We start from the raw sequence: 17186 nt of genomic DNA, 5'->3' as shown, positions 1-17186 counted from the left end.
CCTATGCACTTTCTGTTTTACTCTTCTACCTTCCTTGGGTTTTAAAAGGATGGAGGGAGGGGCATATTTAGGTTCTCCATATATATATAGATATATATATATATATATATATATCTTCTGATTCAAACATCTTTTCCTGTACAAATTCCAAATTGCTTGGAACTGATCCTTGGAGATTTTGAACTCTTACTTATCCTTCTCCAAAGACTTTTGACAGAGTCCAGGAAAATGTGCAGGCTCAGGTGAGTGGGTGTGGGCCTCCATTGATGTGGTTTGAATCTTGCCTCTCATTTCACTGCTGTCTGACCCTGGGCAAGTCACATAACAAGTGGGAGCTTCAGCTTTTTTATTTAAAAACCAGGAGTTAATAATAATATCCACTTTTCAGGGTAAAGATTAGAAATAATGTATGGAAGTACTAGTTAGTTGGTGCAATTTTGCTCATTGAAACTGCAAGGTATGCATTTTGCCACTTCTCTTCTGCTCCCTTCTTTTCAAAATACTGGCAATGTTTCCACCCCCAATCTCCCCTACCCCCATCAAGGGTATTTGGAAACCTTTAGAAACATTTAGAAATTCATTAAGATTCATTCTTGGTTAAAATGAAGATATCTTGGGTAGACAGAACATTTGAAGTCTTTGTTAGCTAAACACACTTCTGAAGATTGGTATGGGCACCTGGAGACGGGAGGTGAAGACAAGGAGACAGTTACTTCACAAGATTCTTTTCAGACAGACCATGTGGAAAAGATTATTGTCAAAGACAGAATATCCTGTTCTGTATCCACAGAGAACAATAATTAATATTAAGAGCTAAATTTAAATGAATATTTATTTTATCAAAGCCCAAATTGTGAGTTAGATAGGTGGGACTTGACCTAGAACTTATGTTTCTAACTATAGGTATATGACTACACAAACACACGTACAGACAAGAAATATTGAGGAATGCAATTCTCTAGGACAACATTGTGAACTTCACAACTCAAATATGTAGGGAGATATTAATAATGTTCTTGGTACTTCTAAATTGAGAAAATAATCCCTATAGTTAATAGATTGAATGTGTATCACATGTACTCAACTCAATGGATTGAGACCTTGCAAGGTGACCAGTTACTCAAGGGAGATGTCATTTAAAAAGAAAAAGTCAGCAGAGAAGAAGGTGTTCATATCTAGTTGCCTTGCTGAGAATGTGGGTCACAGTCTAAAGAGATTCCAAAGGTAACGTGATAATATGGCATGTCTACTCAAGGGCAACCAGTGGAAATGTTCTGAATCAAAAATAACTCAACGTTTGAGGATTCTGAGAGGACATTCAGTACATCTGCATCCAGAGAAATTGGGACAGAGGGATGTGTTAGTCTGTTTCAAGATTTCAAGAGATTAAACTTAGTATGTTATAAATTCATTGTCAAAAAAGTTAAATCTCGTTACTAATTGAATTTCGCTAAAATAAAGATTTCAGGGAAAGCAGATATTTATCCCTTTGGCAGAAATCAGTTCAATTCAATTAAACATGATTTTAAAAAAGAGGTTTTTGTAGTCTCTGTGTAGACCAAAGCTGTAAAATTCAATTACATGTAGGTAAGAATGCTATCATATTCTGGCTTTCAGAAATGGTCATGGTGAAATTCAAAAATGGTATATTGGACATCTGCCATTTCAGCAAATACCATTATAACAGCAAAGTCTATGCATAGCTGAATGATTCCTAAACTTCACTTTTGCTTTTACTCAATAATGGGTATAATAAAATTTTACCCCAAGAAAAGAGCTTGGAAACTCCCTTATCCTATTATGACAGAATTTGACCTGAACATTCATTTGTGCAGTCAAGAAATGACGATGAAATGACAAAATTAGTTCAGTTATGACTCCTTAGAAATCACATGTGTTCGTTCTATAATATGGTGTGGGAAGCCTGGAATAAAGAATTTGTTTTCCTTTTTTTTTCAGAAAAACAATCCATAGCTTCAGCTGTGTCAGCATGAACTTTATAAAGTTTATAAAGAAGAAAAAAGGGAAAAATCAGATTAAGAAAGGAAAATATTGTGAATCTGGGTGGGAAGATAACAAAAAGAAAGGCAATAATGGGCTCATAAGTTTTTAGAGGTGCTTGATTTGGAAGATGAGGTAGGGCTTCAAATATGGAACCTGAGTTTTCTTTCTGGCGGTGATCTGCCAGTCTTGCAGACCATCTTTTTAAAACAGAATCACATTATGGTTTATATCCTGTGGGTGAAAAGAATAGATAACCTCCCTTGGCCTTTTAGAAGAGCCAAGACAAGCTGTGCAAGGGAGACACACAAGTCTTCAGGAAAAGGAGTTATAAGAAGCTACCGTCCACTGACTGTCACTTTGGGTCACTGGAAATACACTTACGTGCCCAGGATGTGCGTAGATGCTTTGGGGAAGTTGGGGACATTAACCCTGAGTGCTGCTGAGTGGAGAACACTTCAAAGGCAAGGGACAGTGAGAGAACCAGAAGCCAATCAGAGTAAAGAGGATGTTTGAATAGAGAGAGAGGGGGTATATAAAGGCTAAGGGTTTGGGGCTTCTCTCTCTCTCCACTGTCTCTGTTCTAGCCGACTTCTGCCAATCTGGGCAGGTATTTACAACTCCAAGAGGACAAGAGGGGTCAGGTGAGTCTGGGGTCAACTAGACTATGTTTACCTCCATACATTTTGTCCCTTTGCAGTAGCTCTGCGAGACTGGTTAAATTCTAATCACAAGGACCAGCGTTCCTAATGTATTTTACTTGTTTACTCTGCACCTGCTTAAGGAGTCTGGCATTGACATGCGAGCTCACAAATGCACATTCAAGAAATGAGTGGAATACATGGCTGTCACTCTCGTTCTCTCTGTGTGGGGAGAGCCTGAGATGACACTCAGGCGTCCATTTGTAAAATGGGGCCAGCGTGCTCTGCAGCCTATTTGGCCAGTACACTGTGATAACTAAGTGAGACTCTGCTCTGGAGGTCTCCTTTGGAAGAAAGGCACATTACGGTTATAAGATGGCAAACTTTGAAAGCATTGCTGCAGAATTCTTCTATAGGAACTGTTTTCTTGTGAGTATCAGAAAGTACAAATATGACTCTGGAGAAGAAATTCCACCTTTTGAAAGGCCTACGTCTCAGTTGTGAGCATTTTTTTAATGTCTGGACACGCTCCTGGTGTGAAGCTCTGGTTAAGTGATGAGTCCGACCACAGCAGTAGAACGAAGTACAGAAATGGTATTCAATCTTCACTCTTACTCTTTGTTTCCAGGCCATCTGTGCAGATATTTGTAACTCATTTTACTTGTTACCATTTTTAAGAAGACTAGAGGGTGGGAGAGAATCTCAAATACCATTCTTTGCTAGTCCCAATGTTAACCCAGTGATTACTGTGTGTGATTCAGTTTGAGATAGATGACCATCAATACTAATCTGTCCAATAAAAATACAGTCTAACATATTTGTGGTTCAAGTTGAGGACTGAGGCCATAACATGCAATGCTTTACTTTTGGTAGTGTTAAAATAAAGATCAAAGGGAATTGATGGATGGTTTCAAAATTGAATGGTATTGTTCAAGCTGATGAATCACAGGTCTCTGTATTACCCTCCACCCAACAATGAAATTAATTCCTAATTTATTTACACGTGTATAAAAAAGAATGTAGCTCACTTGAAATTATTTTAGTAGGGAAGATTATTGGGACCGCAATAACCATCAGATGGTGTGAGACTAGGTAAAGGAAAGATGGGTTGTTCTCATGATAGTCGTCTTGTTCCTTAATCTCATGATTAAAGATGATCACTAAGAAAAAAGCTCAAGAGTATGTTACAGTAACAGTACCACTGACTCTAGGGTGCAAGACTAATGTGTGCCTCGTATTCCACTATGTGAACCTGACACCTCCCAGATGTTATTTCCTGAAAACTCTGGCAAAGCTGGCCTATTAACTTCATCAGCCAGGGAGGGGGAGACAGAAGAATGGGATGTGGGTGAAACCGTATTGCCAAATATAGGTTATTGTCAAGAGTCTAACTTTTCTTTGGAGGGGGAGAGTTACTGGTGTACAATAAATTATTAGTAACCTGTTATTATTACTAAGAATATCCCTTTATCTGCTTGGTTTTCAGCCGTCAATGAAGAGCAGAAGTGCTCCACTAAAAAATACTTCTTAAATGTCATCTACATGGACTTTGTTTTGCTTTAAAGCTTCTCATTGCACCTTTGCATTGTGTTAATTTTCAACTGCCTTGACTTATTTTAGAAGCAGCCAGGACATAAATCCTAAATAGCAAAGTTTGAATTTAGTTAGTGTGTGTGTGTGTGTATACAAATATATAATCTTTATATACGTGAATATATATATCCGTATATATGTGCTCATATGTGTATATGAACAAATACATTTATAGGTGCCTTTATATTGTTAATGATAGTTTTTCTTACATAACACACACACACACATATATATGCATACTACTGTATATTTGTATAAAGCTATTTATTTTCCAAAATACATTTTATAGATGATCTTACTCTGAACTTCATAATCATCCTGAGCAAAGGTTAAATGTCCTGCCCAAATTCACACTTAGTAAGTGGGAAAGCCAGGGCTAGCGATGAAGTTTCCTGATTCTTAGCCAGGCGTTCTTTCCACTACAACAGCTGTCACTGGTTACTGGGAAGGCGAGAGGAAGAAACTGATTTAGCTTCTGTGAAGTTGAGAATTATTGATAGTGACTGAAATATCAGCAGTACAGTTATTTTGCAAGTCCGTCGATCCACGATAGTCCTATACGTGATTGAGTTAAGTTGTATAAGCGGCCGTGAGTAATAACTTTGAAATGTTCTGTCTATATTATGCTGTCTTCCACCATCTCCTGGTGCTCTAATTCTATGTTACCTATCTTTTTTATTGACTTTATTTTTGACAACTAAACCATCTCATGGCTATTTATTACACTAGTAATAAAAATACTGATGCAAGATACTCTATTACTGAAGGTATGCAAATCTAGAATCTTGAATCATATTTTGTCGCATTGTCAAAATACTGTCAAAACAATATTGAAATTCTGTTTCCAATACTGCCCTTCAGTCAAAAAAAATTTTTTAATGGAAATTGGTGATTATGGTACACAAAATTGACACTATTATTTCAAGGTTAAAATTTGGTGAATCATTTTTTTTTAGGCTCTCATTTCTTTATGTAATTTATGGTTATGTCTAGTAACAGAGAGAAGGCAAATGGAAATGTCTTTAGTTTATTCAACCAGCGCTCACTGGCAAGGTTAATAAAAGAAATGGAAAACTGCTACTTACAAACAACAGCGTAAACATAATCAAAACCACCAAGTTGACAATTAACCATTCTCCATTCAAACTCAAAATACCGTTACCAAATAAGGAGCGATGGAAAAGCCCTTGGTAATAACCTTGGTGTGATAACAAGTATTCAGAAAGTTCAGCCTGGCACATCAGACTTTTGTATTTATACATATTGTCCTAAAGGCAATTTTCACAATTGAAACCATTTTTTTAATTCTTGCAAAGCAAGGTAAAACCCTGTATTCCATGGGGTAGAGGTTGAAATGCTATAACCAAAGGAAAAAAAAAAGATAGTGGCTTACTTAGATAGAAATGTATTTCTCACATTTCAGTCCCGAGGTCCAGGTGATGAAGTAGATTGACTCCTCAAGGTTATTAAAGGACACAGGTTACTTCCTTTCTGCTGAATTACTATTCCCTGATGTCGTGCTTGTCAGCATTACCAAAGCTGGGTCTCTCTACCACGTCTGTGCTACAGCCCATAAAAGAAGGGATAGGAGAGAGGCCAGGGCCAGTGTCTTTAAGGAGATGACCCAGAAATGAAAGATATCAATTTCCCTCCTCTCCCATTGCCTGGAACTTTACACATGAACTCAGCCTCAAGGGATGCTGGGAAATGTAGTCTGTAGCTGGGAGGCCATGTTTCTAAAAAAATGGGGTGGAGAAGGAAGGTTAGAGGGTGGAGGAGTGGGCTCATCTATTAAAAGAAAGTTGAGAAGAAGGAATTCTACGGAACATCCAGCACTATCTGTCACAGCAACCATATACAAAGTAAATGCATTTATTCAAGCAGAAGTAATACCCACAACGATTCATCAAAGGTATTCAAACAATTAAAAAATGAATTAATGCTGGTAGTAGTTGGGTTATTTAAAAACAGTGGTTCTCAAGTTTTCTCAGTCTAGTACTACTTCTTTGGGGTAATATTTATGCAGGTCATCTACAGTCTGCACAAAGAATTAGTTGTGTACCTGGCTTTGTCTTTAATGAGAAGACATGAAGCTAGTTTCTAGTTGTTATTTAACACAACCAGAATAGAGAGGCATGCCGTTATTTTGGACATTATTGAAGAAGGAACTTTTCTAAGTAAGTTAACTTTCCAAATAATAGGAGCTTAGCATTTTAAATTCTAATGTAAGACAGACTTAACATCCTCTTTTGTGTGTATATTTATGAGTGTGTAGGTAATATTTACTGAACTGAGGTAGTTTTCTACTTCCTTAAATGAGAAGTACTGAGCTTAGTTGAATTAATTGATACTTTCATTCAATGCACATTTATTCAGCATCAATTATGTGCCAGTGACTACATCAGTCTCTGCACAGGGTTTCAGATTTAATCTTCCCAACCAAACAATGAGGTAGGACAAATTTTCCATTTCACATATAAGGAAACTGAGTGTCAAGGAGGTTAGGTAACGTGCTCAAGGTCACATAACCAAGCCTACTTTTAAACACTTCTCTCTGCTATTCATTCTATTTCTGTCAGTTTCCTTCAATCAAGAATTATTTATCAAGGGAGTAAGCTAGATGTTTTTATGTTTTACTCCTATTTAACCTCAGGACAATGTCACGAAGTAGATATTATTTTTCCATTTTAGGGATGATGCAGTTGTGGTTCAGAAAGGTGAAGTACCTTACCCAGATTGTAGAGCAATGAGTATAACGAACAAGATGTAATTGGGTAGTGCTACCATTGTGCTAGAGTAGTGCTCTTTCTACTTAACCTGCATTTCCTCCTACTTTATGAAGTCACTACTCCCATTGGGCTCCCAGCTTAGACACGATGCAGCCTTGGTTTACCTCCTTCTCCCCTATATTGCCCATCTACTGACTCGGCATATCCTGTCAATTCCATGGGAGAAATATCTCTCCAATCCACCTCCAGCCTAGATAGGCCTTTATCATTTAGGGCCTGGAACTGTTTCCTAACTGCTCTTTCTTTTTTTTTTTTAAAGATTGGCACCTGGGCTAACAACTGTTGCCGATCTTGCTTTTTTTTTTTAACCTGGGCCGCCGCAGCGGAGCATGCGAACTTAACCACTCGGCCACGGAGCCGGCCCCCCTAACTGATCTTTCTATAATCAAGTTATCCTTATGTATTCCAACCTCCATACTACAGGAGGTGGTCACCCCCAAATAAAGAAAAGAATCCAATCACTATTCTTCCATTCTTAAAATGTTCCATTTGTTCTTTGATCTCCATAGAATAATATCTCAGTTCGTCACTTTGGCATGCAGAGCTCTTAGTTCAGCTGTGGCCTCATCTCTCATCCCTCAGCTCCTACCCAACCTAAATTCTATCCATACCTTATGCATTGCTAATCTCCAAACCCAGCTGCTTTTTCATGACTCTGTACTTTTGTACATGATGTTCTTGTGACCTAGAGTAGCCTTTCCCAGTTTTTTCTTCCCCAAAAACTTGTACACTTAAAGATCTAACTATAATTGTAACATTATAAAGTTACTTCCCCAGATGAAGTTGGTCACCCTTTTTTGCTCCAATAGTACTCTTGTGTATCTTAACTACTATCATGATCTTGTGTATACATACCTGTCTCATCCAGACTATGCTCCCCTTGGCAGCCAAGACCACCTGGGCCTTGCACAATGTTCGACACATTTTTTGTCAGTGATTGAGAACAGTGGATGAAAGACTCAGCCGCTAGACATATCACAAAGGCAGTTGTCATGTAGGGGCCATTTAACAACAAAACAATTGACTGTTTACTGGACACTTATTCTAGAAAGGCTCTGTGGCTTGGTGCTATAAGGGGATCAAGAAAGAATAAAATAATCCTTGCCTTTAACTCTTTGCCTTGGCAAAACTTTCATTGAGCATCTAAGACTGATATTTTAGAAATTAAAGCATTCATGTCCCTTCTTAATTGTTACTATTTTGTTCCTATTAGACTATAAAGTCCTTGAAGATGGCTTCTGTTTTCATCATTGTATTCCTAGCTCCTGTCATTGTTCACATAGTAGGTGTTCAAAAGTCTTTGTTGAAAGATGAATGAATAACAAGTTTTCAAAAATACCCGGAGTGACTATATTTAAAGTATAAAGTAAGTAGCATAGCCTCTATAGATACTAATGGAGATAAGACGAAGATAACAGGTGTTGAAAGAAGATTTGGGTCAATCTGAGACCTAAGAAGGATTCAAGAAGTTTGAGAAAGTGTTGAAGTCATGTCAAGGATATAGAAAAAAAATGAGAGAATGCTTTATATTAATCAGCTAGTGCCACATAAATACTGCCTAATAAACCACCCTAAAACTCAGGTCTTCTATCAGCAAATACCCTTTAGTTCTGCTGATTTAGGCTGGCTTAGCGGAGTATCTCTGTTTTAGGCTGCAGGTCACCTAAGTTGGTGTTGGCTCCAGGCTGAGTTGGGTTCAGTTCTGCTCCACATGTCTCCATCCCATTGTAGTGTCTTGGGGAGACGTTAAGTGTAATTTGAGTGTGAGAGGGATGTGAATAATTGTGACCAAAGGATGGACTTTTGTTTATTGATTCATTCAGTGGTCACAATTATCCATGCCCTCTCTTTGTTAGAATTACACATTTATACCCTTTGCCATATGATTTTGCAATACCTCCCACTAGAGTGAATGGAGTATATTTTCTAGCCTCATTGATGTTGGGATTGGTCCTGTGGTTTGCTTTGGCCAATGGGATGTGGGTAGAAGTCATAGTGTTCCAGTTTTGAGCTAATAGCTCAAGAGAGATCATGTTTTTCTGCTTGCCCTCTTGTGTTCATGCCTTTTGCCTTAAGAAGAACATGCCCCAAACAGCTGCTGGTCCAAGGATGATGAGAGATATGTGATGTAAATTTGTTCCTGACCTAAAGCCTGGAGCCCAACCAACTACAGACTGAGGCAGATCTGTCCCTGGGGACCCTCAAACCAGTGAGCAAGAAAAATATACCCTTATTGTTGTAAGTCCCTAGGTTTGCAGCAATAGCTGACTAACATAGGTAGGTAAGTGGGCAAAGACAGGGAGTATTCTGGATTTACTTTGGAAAGGAGGCTAAGAATTCATTGAGTGGAGGCATGAATAGGACATGGTGACCAACAGGATAAAGAGGCAATAAGGCAGAAGGGGTCAAAGCTGACTGGGTGGTCAAGTCCAGGTTGAATGTTGGCATTGTGTGGCATGCGTGAGTGTATTGGGGCTGGGAGTTGGGGTCACAATCTGGTTCTCTCATTCTCTTTTCAAGGTCTATGACATCTAGTGTTGAGGGATGCTTGGGGGAAACAATGGAGGAATGGCAGATGTCTCTTGACTCAATTGCCCAGGTTGTAGTTCTCTTTCTTTAGATTATCTTTGCTTCTCTGGCCAACACAAACTAGCCTGCTATGCTCTCTGTGTAACAGGTGTGCAAATGCTGAGTCTATAGTAAGTCACATGTATAAATTATTTGGATGGCCTGCGAGGTAGGGCTCTCTTTACAGTATTATAATTCAGTTAGGAATTCTGCTCTGGCTCTACCTTGCCCACCCCAGCTCCCATCCCCAACGTTATATCTTACAGCCTCTTGATCCTTGGCTGGGGTACCAGCAAGAAAAACTCTAGCCCAGGTATATGTCTCCAAGAATAGTTCTAACTAGATACCCCAGGGGAAACTCACACCTCCTTGCCACACCATGAAGTAGCATTCCAGGAGCTCCTCCAATCTAGCCACTTTAATCAAGTCTTTTATTCAAGAAAGCATGAGATAGACCAACAAGTGAGCTGCCTTCCAAGAGGCAGCCATCCAAATAGGGAATAAGAATGCCAGCCTCCTCTTTCTAAAGGCATCCTCCAGTCATCAAGATTAGGTCTCTTCTCACTTGGCCATGGTATGGTTAAGAGGTGGTAGTGTAGCTACAGGAGTTTCCCTCAGGCCAACAACTCAGAGCTGGCACTCTTGATTACTATGCAATCTGCCAACAGAGAGAGAGGTAAAATCTGTAATATTGACTTTTATCTGCCTGGAGCTGGTAGTTGAAGCTTTGAGGATGGGTGGATTCTCAGAGAGAGAGAGAGAATGTAGGGAGAAGAGTTGACTATTAGAGACTAACACATTTGAGTGATAGAAAGATGTGGTGGAGGCAGAGAAAGGGTCTAAGAGAGAGTCTGGATTGTCGCCTAATGGGAAAAGAAATAACCCAGCTTATAAAGTGAATCAAATCAGTTTTGCCCAGAATACTAGGCCCTCACTTTGCCCTGGAGGTGTGTCTACAAAGAAGACTAAAGTACCCTGGTTTTGGAACAGCTGTTTACTGGAATCCTGTGCCACTTTTAGGTTTGATGTTCCAGTTCACCAGAAGTCTGGTTACCAGGTAGGTGGAATTGTGATCAAAATCAACTGGAGCCTGAATCCTTGGAAATTCTCTGGTTTAAAGAATTACAATGACGGCTGATGAAAGGAAAGAATTCTCATGTAACAAAAAGGATTTCAGAGAATAGCTTACACTGTGTAACTATTTAAAACCGTAGATTTTAGCTCTCTGTTTACATTCTCTTTGTTGCACATTCAAGGTGGAAAACCTATAGGTGAAACTGCTATAAAATTTTTTTTCAATAATTTTGTTTTTGTTAAACAAAATGAACTGTTCTGAGTTACTTTCCCTAAGATGGCTGAACTGGGCGGTGATTCTTTGGTAACACAGTTAGAGAAACTGTGGGGAAACAGGTATTATGATCATGGGTGTATTGTATAAAACTACGTGAACCCCTATGAAGGGCAATTTGTTAATATCTATCACATTTCCAAATGCATATATCCCCTTTGACCCAGCAAGCACATTTCTGGAAACTTATCCCCACAAAATATTGCTTTGCTACAAACTGGTGTTATTTAAAAGGGTCTTGTTTGAACAGCAAAAGATAGGAAACAACCTAAATGTCTATCAGTTGTGGAGGAGTTAAATAAATTATAGTATATCCACAAAGTGAAATTTTATGCACCTGTAAAAATAAGACAATTCTTTATGTAATGATGTGGAGGATCTATAAGATAAAAAAAGCAAAGTACATAAAATTATGTCGATTATGCTCCTTTTTATGTAAGAAAGGAGGGAAAAATATATTTGTATTTGCATACACAAGAAAGCATATGCAAGAAGTGAAAAGACTTCGTTACCTGAGGATGGAGAAGGGTAATGAGGCAGGTGTTGGAGAAAGACCTTTCACTGCATATATTTCTATATATTTTTTGAACTGTGTGAATGTATTTCCTATTAAAACATTTAAAAACAAAATGGTCACTTTTATGTAACTTTGTTTTTTCATTAGAAATAGAGTCTGTGTTTAATTAATAGATAATTACTCATTTGTTTGTGGATCATCCATTAAAATTGTTGGTGTTTGGAGCAAAGTGCTTGACTTAAGCATCAGGTGTTTTGAATTTGGGTCCATCAATTACTAATTGTATGATCTCAGATCTGTCTCTTCTCTTTGTCATTCAGTTTTCTCATTAGTAAAATAAATTAATCCAGATGATTTCTGTTCTTCCAGTTCCAATCCACTTTTTTCTTTTTCTTTTTGTTTTTTTGAGGAAGATTAGTCCCGAACTAACATCTGCTACCATCCTCCTCTTTTTGCTGAGGAAGACTGGCCCTGAGCTAACATCCATGCCCATCTTCCTCTACTTTATATGTGGGATACCTACCACAGCATGGCTTGCCAAGTGGTGCCATGTCCACACCTGGGATCTGAACCGGCGAACCCCACGCCACTGAAGTGGAATGAGCGCACTTAACTGCTGCACCACCGGGCCAGCCCCTCTACTCTTTTCTTTACTTTCCCAAATGATTAGGAATTCCAACATTATCCTGATGTTTCCCTTCAAGAAACTTGATTAGGAAGACTAACACTGTCTCATCTTGGCATCAGGATTCTTTGGCTGCAAGCAACTGAAACTAACCCTGGTTAGCTTAAGTGAAGAATAGCTCATAGAGTCAAGGAAGAACTGGAAAACCAAATAAGGAATTTGTGTATATTCTTTCTAGGGCGCCTTTATTGGATGATTCCTTTCAACTGTCTTATGTGGCTGTGTGTTTCTCATGAAGATTCAAATTCCCAGGAGATAAAATATCTGATTATCTGAAGCCAAGGAAGCAGGGTCCTGCCATTGTAGCCACTCTAGGATCTCAGGTTATGAGGGATAAATGATTCTCCAACAAAGGGCTCCTGGGCAGACAAAAACAATGCCTATCCAGGAGAGCATTCTAAACAGTGCTGCTCTTCAACCATGTAGTTGGTCGGAGCTGATGGGCTCCATTTCATGCCTCTGCATACAATTCAAGATCAACACAGTAGTTGGGTGGAAGAATTAAAACTAGGGGAGATCATGTTATTGCTGTAAGAAGAAATTTTATCCCAAGCTTCTATATCATTGTCATAACCTAAGGTTGAGAGAACACTATTCCATGGGTCAGAGGATAATTCTGAAAATTGCTAAAAACTTAAAATTCATAGGTACTCAAAATAATGACCATGATATTCATCTCACAATAGTTTAGATATTTCTGAAATTCATCACTAGTCACTTTTGCAAAGGACTACCATATGACACAGAGATCTTTATGTTGAAGTTGTCCATCTATACAGCAGTTGACTTTTTTCACTGGGACTTGCCCTATTTGCAATGATTACTGTAGTGATTACTACAATGATTACTGTTCCAGTTCCTACTGGAGGCCCCTATAGAATTGCTTTCTGACATGGAAGCAATCTCTCTGATCAACCAATATAATTCCTGTCTCACACAGATGAGGAAACTGAATCCCAGACAGGTTGTATGAGTTGCCCAAGGTCACACAACTAGACGGTAATAGAAATGGTACTAGACAGTAGACATCTTGCATGAGGGATGGTCTTTTTTTCACCACCCCGTGTCACTCAGTCTAGTTCTAATTTTAGGTAGATCAAGCCTATGCGTGAAGAGGTAGGCATCACTGCCATTCTCTGACAACCTTCTGGGTGTATCTCATAGTCTTTGTGCTATTCTAAACATTTTCTTTCATCATGGTCTTGAAACTATCTTTGCAATGCATTAGCAAGTGCTCAGAGGTGTGATTGTCCAGCCTTTCCCTGGCTACTCCTCTGTACCTTTTAGCAGACTTTGGAAGCTTATGTCATCCTGTTGGCTGTCTTTCTGTACACTGGGGGACATCTCTGCATTTCAGTCTTCCCAGCTCTTGCAATTAAGAGTTGCTTCATTAGACCAAAGTCCTAATAAGAATAGTGATCCTTTCCTCCACAGCAAGCATGCATGAAATAGGCTATATTTCTTGTTAATTTTCATACAAATTTCTATAGTCGAGAAAAGCATGCCTCAGTATATTTAGCTTTACTTTTATTTTTGGCACTTCCTTCAGAGCAGAATTGTATACTATGGAATATCCAGGTCCTAGTAGTCAATGTAAATATAATAAGGATGTTAAGTCTTCCTTCCTTCCTCCCTTCCTTCCTTTTTCTCTTTCTTTTATTGTATTTTATTTACCTTGAAAGAAAGAATTCCCATCTTCTCTGGTAGGCTGAATTGCTTCTCTTACTTGTCTATACTATGCCCAAGGTGTAAGCAGCATATTCCCAAATGGTTAGACTTGTGTGTTTTTACATCCTGTCTAGGATGTTAGACATTATTACAGCCACTGAGACATGTGGTGCATTTTATTCAATTATTCCTGTTGTCATTTTGTTGTTTTTCTGAAGGGTCCTCTTGAGATCCTCAGACTTTCATCTTCCTCTTCTGTTTATGGTCTTTTGGGCTGTCTTACTGTTTTTTTTGACCTTTGTTATTACCAATTGTTCCAGAATCACCTCTCTCTTCTTCTCCCTCCCTTCCTTCTCTCTCTCTCTATTGCTGTCTCTCCTTTCTTTCTTTACTTCTAAATCCTTTCCACTCATTCCCTAATATATCCATTCAATAGGTATTTTGGAGTCTACTATTTCCAATGGTGGCCCAATAGACTCTGTGAAGTCAGAGATGAGTACTTTTCCCTCTCATAAAATGGGGAAAGAAGAGAACCTACTTTATAGTGTTGTTATGAGAGATGAGATACCATGTATAAAATGCTTGGAACAGTGTCTGCTAGCCAGGAAGCACTCAAAAATGTTATCTTGGGGCAGGCCCTGTGGCATAGTGGTTAAGTTTGGCATGCTCTGCTTTGGTGCCCAGGTTTGCAAGTTTGGACCCTGGGCACAGCTATACGGTCATTAGCCATGCTATGACAGCAACCCACATTTAACGTGGAGGAAGATTGGCACAGATGTCAGCTCAGGACTAGTCTTCCTTACACAAAAAAAGAAAAGAAAAGAAAAGAAAATTAGCTTTTACTATTATTTTAGTGACAATAACCCCAAATGTCTTACACGGTAGAAAGAGATTGGAGTTTTCAAGACTGCACAACCTTGGGTAGTACCTTCTTATCCTCCTCTCACAGTTCAGTCTCCAGTCCTGTGGATAAGCAGGATCCTACTCCAAGTGATTGAGTTAAGGAGTCTTTGATCAGCACAGATGGCTTTATTATTTTCCTCTTTTCTTGTGTCTACGAGGTAAACATCAGTTTTCTAAAGTTTTTGTTTGTTTGTTTTTGAAGACTACTGGTCTTAATACATTTTTTTCCTTGATCTGTTTATAATCACACAGGTGCCCTTGACTTAACGGTAAATTTTTATGTAATGATAGAATCATAGGTCACGAGTTCTGGTTGGGGTCCAAGTGTTCAGAAAGACCATTGTAAATTTCCTTCAACCAGCTTTAGTTTTTCCATATTGCTTGAAGTCCATGAGAATATTACTCTTTTCTTCTCTCTTTCCACCTGCTACGTGGACGGGGATCTCTCAGTGTTTTAAAGCTTTTGAGTTTACCTCTTCATCGCACCTTCTTTGTATGTATTTTTAATTTTTGTTACAAAGTTCTCATGTCTTACTGCCCCCTTCAAGCATGTTTTAATTACTTCCTGTTATAGGTGATGCTTTTTTTCACTGTTGGATAACTGTCTAATTTCTAAGCTTTGGAAGACAATTTCAGCTATATTGTCGTGTGAGCAGAAAAGAGAGCTGTTTACATTTCACATGGCTCCATATCTCCTTCCTTGTATATCCTCTTCATTTTCCTAATTCACAAACTTTTTCTATGTTTGTTCCAAGGAACATGTCATGCTAATACTATGTAAAGAGACACTTTTTAAAGGTTATGCCCCTCCTATGTTTTCATATTTCTCTAAATTTTCTGTAGTTTCCTAGAGACAGAGCTCATATTTCTTTCCAATCTCTCATATTTTTTTTTTCCACAAAGAAGGGAGGGGATATGTAATCCCAAACTTTTTGTTTTTGACCAGCTACAATTAAATTTACATCTGTGTGGTCTTCTAGTTTAGATCTCAGGTCCTTTTGACTTCTGGGCCAGTGGGGATTACTTCCCCTTGGGACCAGGCACCATATCTTCCTCTTCAGATTTCAGATTTGTTGTTGAACTTAAGCGACATCTATTTATTTTTCTTCTCCTAGAGTTAAATGTCTAGCCATTTGTATTTATAGCATTTCTTTTGTATTACATATTCCTATTTGTACTTTTTCAATTTTAATACCTCTACCAAGACTTCTTTTGAATATTTTTTCCTGCCTCCTTTGATTCCTCTTTCTGCTTTATCTATTTATCTCAGGCTGAGTTACTCCTATCGCTGCAATGGTTTAGCCTTTCATTCATTCAACAGATAATTTTTGAATCCCTACTATATGCTAGGCACTATGCAAGGCCTTGGAAATGCAAGAGTGAACAAGGCAGATAGGCAGTCTGCTCTTATGGAGTTTTCATATTAGTGTGGAAGACAGAAAAACCAAGTAAATAAATAAATGAATAATACAAGTTCAGATAGTGACATATGCTATGAAAAAAATGATTTAGCATAATGAAGTGGAGAGTTGGGTTTAGGTAAGTATGCAAGCTATTTTTTTTAAATAAGATCATTAAGGCCTCTCTGAGAAAATGACTTTCAGCTGAGAACACAATGATGTAAGAACTGGAAGAAAGCATTCCAGGCAAAGGCAACAACAAGCATGAAGGCCTTGAGGTGGGAAAAAAACTACTGAAGGAACAGGGAGAAGGCCATTGTGGCTATATCAGAGCCAGAGAAGGTAAGGTGGAGAGGATGACTTTGGAGAAGTGGAAAAGGGTCAGATCACATTGGATGATGCCATCCATCTTACTGGAGGTCACTATTGAATTGCTTATGGAAGGCTGTAAGCCTTGGTACTGATTTTGGATTTTATTCTAAGGGTTTTAGGAGGCCATCAGATGGTTTTGAGCCAGGGAATGAGAAGATATGAGTTTGAAAGATCACTTTGGCTGCTGTGTTTAGAACAGACTGTGAGGGAGAAAGAGTTGAAGGAATGGGACCAGTTGGAGGCTGCTCTTTTTAGTTGGAGTGGTGTTCTGATTTGCTGAATCCAAGTGACCCAGACTGATTTACAGAGGGTCATGATTTATTCATATATAGGAAGTCCAGTAGCAGGGTGGACTTGAGGGTTTGTTGTCTCAGCAACTCAATGATATCGTCTACCCTCTGCTATCCTGGATTTTGTTTCATCCTCATGCTAGTCACAAGATAGCTGCTGTAGCCCTGAGGATTATGCCCTAAAATGACCAAGTCTGGAGGTAGGAGAGAAATTATTACATCATGGGGCAGTCTCTTAGCAGGTGTCCTTTCTTCTAAATTTGCCCTGCACCCTTTTTGATCAGAACTGGTTACTCCTGAACCCATCACTCATGGAAGGTATAGAAAATATCAGAATTTACATGGGCCAGTGATTTGAGGATGGAATGGATAATGGGGAATCAGCCCCTACTTCTGTTGTCCAGAGAGAAA

The 17186-nt window shown here is 38.7% G+C and overlaps 1 protein-coding gene across 3 annotated transcripts in view; it reads left to right on the top strand.

Moving 5' to 3' along the window:
- Nucleotides 1-2600: 2600 nt before the first annotated feature.
- DIO2 (iodothyronine deiodinase 2) overlaps nt 2601-17186 on the top strand; it is a 209708-nt gene continuing 195122 nt past the window's right edge. The window contains exon 1 of one of the 3 annotated variants that reach the window (XM_046647435.1): nt 2601-2645. The gene's annotated coding sequence lies outside the window, so the exon portion shown is untranslated. The remainder of the gene's footprint in view (nt 2646-17186) is intronic. The other 2 variants (XM_046647433.1, XM_046647434.1) reach the window with 2 other exon arrangements.

The sequence above is a fragment of the Equus quagga genome, chromosome 20 (assembly GCF_021613505.1).
Source record: "Equus quagga isolate Etosha38 chromosome 20, UCLA_HA_Equagga_1.0, whole genome shotgun sequence".
Classification (NCBI taxonomy): Eukaryota; Metazoa; Chordata; class Mammalia; order Perissodactyla; family Equidae; genus Equus; species Equus quagga.
This window is presented reverse-complemented; position numbering and strand designations above follow the sequence as displayed.